Below are 4134 nucleotides of genomic sequence, written 5' to 3'. Positions count from 1 at the left end.
ATTCCAGAAATGCCTTCCCTTTCCCAGGATGTGTGGGCTGGGGCAGGGAGGAAAGGACGGGAGAGACATTTATGCAGGTCCACTAGGCACCCGGGGGTGCTGGATGTTCCACCTGACTCTGAACTCTTAAGGTCTGTGTTATTTCTTTCACCTCCATTTGAGGAGACAGGCTCAGAGAGGCTAGGGAGCTTGCTAGGGAGCCAGGAAGCCCAAAGCAGTGTACGGATAACCATCCGAGCCTGGGTCTGAATCTTGAGCCCCTGCTGTTCCTGGAGCCCAAAGAATTAGTACCAGGCAGGTCAGGACAGGGGCCAGGGTAGGTTAGTTTTGTTTATTTGCTCCAGGCTTTGTGCTGTTACTGGCCGTGTCACCGAGAAGCGGGAAAAGCAGCCAGCTCTGCTGGTTGCTCCCCGGTGATCGTTTTGAAGTCTCACGGTGCCATGAGTCTGGAAGAAAAGACGGAGGGAGAGGTCAACCAACTGGAGGAGCAACTGAAAAAAATATGAGGACTCGGGTTTAGAGAAAACTTCGAAGAGCCCCACTGTTGCCAGCCCTTAGGAGTCTGACGTGTTCTGTGGGACGAGAAGGAGGCAGGGTATGCGAGATTTTGCTGCTGTAACAAGCAGTCCCTGCGTCTCGGTGGCTCTCACAGCCAAGGCTAATTTCTTACTCGTATTATGTGTTCACATGCACAGATCAGCAGGAGGCTCTGTAGCAGTGGCATGGGAAAGAGGGAAACTGACTTACAAAGCTTCTGCTTTCATTTCCTCAGTCACGGAAGTCACTCGTGTACCGTGTTAGTCCCCTCACCAGGACAGCACTCCTGAGGTGCTCCTGTGGCAGGGCCGAAGGTTTATGCTGAGTGTTGGAAATCTTGGCCATGGTCAGTGGGCCCTCTCACTTTTGGATGAGACCCAGTGCATCATGAGAGCCAGGGTCCCACTGTGTCCCCTAAGAGCACACCCTCTTATGATGGGAAGGTTTCCAACAAGGTCCTGCCTCCTAAAGGTCTCACACCTCCCAGGGACACACGGGCCATGGACACACAGGCCTCTGGGGGACACTTGTTCCAACTGCAGCAAATGGCAGTTTCTCACTCCAGGAGGGCAGGATTCGCACTCCCTCCCGGTGCCCAGAAGCAGCTGGAACGTGGTGGGCGGCACTCATGATGACTTCATGGGTAACTGGGGCATGTATGAATGTATCTGCTGGTTGGTTTAAGCATGACCTTCCCAAGGGAGACTGTGGGAGCTACAACAGGAGCAGTAGTCTGGGGCCAGATGGGTATGTAGCAGAATTCCTGTCTCTGTCTGTCTGTCTGTCTCTCTCTCTCTCTCTCTCTCTCTCTCTGTCTCTCTCTCTGCATGCTGGAGATTGAGCCCAGGGCCTCATGCATGCTAGCCAAGTGCTCTACCACTGAGCCACATTCCTGACCCCTTTTAAATTTTTTTTTTTTTGAGACAGGCTGTCACTAAGTTGCCCAGACAAGTCTCACATTTATAATCCTCCTGCCTCAGCTTCCAGAGTAACTGGGATTATAGGCACGCATCTCCACACCTAGCTACTTTTTCTTCACAGCTGTGTTACTATGTGCAGATTCCCTAACATCTCTGGGCTCCAGGCTCCTCCATAATGTGGAGAACACTGGCAGGTCCTGAGGTACCACATGCACAGCCCCTGGCACATCATCCTGGCACAGGACAAGCCCCGGGTAAGGCAGCTATTTTTGCTGTTCCCATTCTTGCAAAAATGCCTTCCCCGAGTCCCTAAGATGCCCATCCGTGGCCGGGCAGGTCTGGAGGGGTCTGTGCTGGGGAACAGAGATGCCCCCTAACTGTGCAGTTCTGTCACTGCTGCTCTTTGTCCCTGGTTGTTCTCAAGTCGTTCATGCCTTGCCCTTCCCGCAAACGGGACAGGGACCTCGTTAGAGAAACAAAAGGAGCAGCGAGCTGGGTCCAAGTCAAGAGGGCATCTCTGAGGGCAGCTGCGGCCCACCGTGTACCCAGGACTAAACTTGACTGTAGTACCAACCTTGGACGCCAGGGGGAGGAAGAGTCGCCGCCCTGACTTTCCTCGCGCCTGACACCTGCTTTCCCCGCCCCAGCGAGCCTCACCACCTTCAGCCTGACCAGTCCCTCCTGGTCTGCCCCGCACGGCCGCTGTGCCTCCACCTCTCAGGACGCCTTCCCAGCACACCCAGCCCCAGGGCTTTGGGAGCTGCAGCCTCCAATGCCCCTCCATGCACCGTGCGCTGCCTCTTCTCTCCCTTCCTCTTGAAGAGAAGCCAATCACCAGGCTCCTATAGGACACCTCCAAGAAAGGAAAAGGAAAGTCTCATTCCAACTCCTCCCACCTCCGGAGCAGCAGAGACGACAGCACTGCTGGGGGCTCTGAAAGTCGCTGCACCTAAAGTCAGGGACGCTGAGGATTTCCATCCTCCATCCAGTCAGCTCAGTGGGTCCTATAGTTTTGGATGGGAAGGGGGCTGTGCTATGCTTTGATCTGTGTCCCCCAAAATCTCCTGTGTTGGAAACTGCATCCTGAAAGCCATAAATTCATGGTGCTTAAAAAAATTCATGGTAACTGGGGTTAGCTGAGATCATGAGGGTGGGGCTCCCCATGATGGTGTTAGTGGCTTTTTATAAAGAGGAAAACCTGCCCAAGCAAATATGCTTGCTGTATTGCATGCAATGCCTTCCAGAACCATGTACTCTTCATAAACTACCAGCCTGTGGCATGCAGTTAGAGCACAGAAAAAAGGACTAAACCTGTAAGTAAATCCCACACCCCTGTCCATAACAAGTGCCCATAAAGCCCCCAACTTCTTAGTTTGCCAACGACCTCATTAAAATATTATCAAGATGTCCACTTCCATCTCCCCGGAGTGTGATTCTGGAAGCCTCTGGATGAAATCACCTATCATTTTCAAAATAATTTGAATTAAAATTTTAACATCAATAATTCTATTTAATATCAAAACAGGCAAAAGGAAGAGACTTGCAGAATAAAAAAGTCTAATCAATTGAACTTTATGGAAAGTTCCCTACATTGCTCTCAATTTGTGCATATTTGTTTGTGTGTGCACATGCGTATGCGTGTGTACAAGGGGAAACCCTGCCACAAACCAGCTTGTGCCTCAGGCCGAGGTCTGGGAAGCAAGATCTGTGACCCTGCTCTGAGCACACGTGTGCCCTGGAATGGCGTCATCTGCCATGCCACAACAGAGGGACACTCCTGGGCTTCCAACGCACGCTCCATGGAGTATGAAACACTTGACATTTTAAATGAAAGAGAGGTCCCCTTGCCACTGTCTTCTGTCCTGGAGCCTCCTGCTGGACCAAGAGTTGAGCATCTAAGAAAATTTAAGAAGCAGGAAGATCCCAGGCTGTACCACAGGGTCTCCTCTGTGGACTGCAGGCCCCAGAGTCTGTGGGTGCTGTTGGTGTTGGAGCAGCATAATCGGAGTGGTTAAGAGGGGGAGACTGAGGGGGAAAGGGAGTGGGATAAAGATCTGGAAATGCCCTCTGCAGAAGATGAGTCCCCGGAAGTCACCGTGCGACTTCCATATCTCTGAACAATGACTGGTCCAGGAAGCAGGGAACTGTCTACCCTCTGAGATGCTACAGAAGAGCCACACCCAATGGGGCAGAATGACAGAGGTAAATTTAAGGTTAAGAAAAGGAAGCCACGCTAGGAATCAGAAATGCCTGAATGCATAAAATGAGCTTCTCATCAATGGTAACATCATTAGTCAGGAGACGGGAAAGATTCCTATACTTAACTAAAAATGAAGAAATTAAGTAAAAAGAATGATAATTTTGCATTTTTAGTACTTGACATTTCATAGGTTGTTTTGGTACAACTGAGGTTCAAAGCAGTCTTTAGAGAAAAGGAATTATTCTGATTTCAGGCTTACTGTGGCATATTGAGGACATACACCTGCAAAAAAAGAACAAAGTGCCTGCTTTCGTGGCACTCACAACATAGAAATTCCACAGATTTTATATTAACCTTAAGACTGTGGAAGACCTTAAAGATGGATGAAATAAGACAATGCAAGGAAAAAGAAAGGCGAGCATCAACTACAAGAAAAACAATAAAGACAATTTAATTCTAGCATAGCACTGATTACAG

At 50.1% G+C, this 4134-nt stretch overlaps 1 long non-coding RNA gene across 2 annotated transcripts; it reads right to left on the bottom strand.

The window, feature by feature from the left end:
• Positions 1-310: 310 nt before the first annotated feature.
• On the bottom strand, positions 311-3760 carry LOC134473668 (uncharacterized). Of its 2 annotated transcripts, none has more exons than XR_010044038.1 (2): positions 2842-3760; positions 311-446 (listed from the first exon to the last, which is right to left on the bottom strand). It is a non-coding gene; the product is annotated as an uncharacterized LOC134473668 (long non-coding RNA). The 2 variants fall into 2 exon arrangements; XR_010044037.1 differs by lacking the exon at positions 2842-3760 and adding an exon at positions 748-2829.
• Positions 3761-4134: the final 374 nt, after the last annotated feature.

This window comes from Cavia porcellus, unplaced genomic scaffold (genome assembly GCF_034190915.1).
Source record: "Cavia porcellus strain 051 isolate PalLab524CR breed Dunkin Hartley unplaced genomic scaffold, mCavPor4.1 scaffold_28, whole genome shotgun sequence".
Lineage (NCBI taxonomy): Eukaryota > Metazoa > Chordata > Mammalia > Rodentia > Caviidae > Cavia > Cavia porcellus.
Note: the sequence above shows the minus strand (reverse complement) of the source record. Positions and strands in the feature narration are given on the sequence as shown.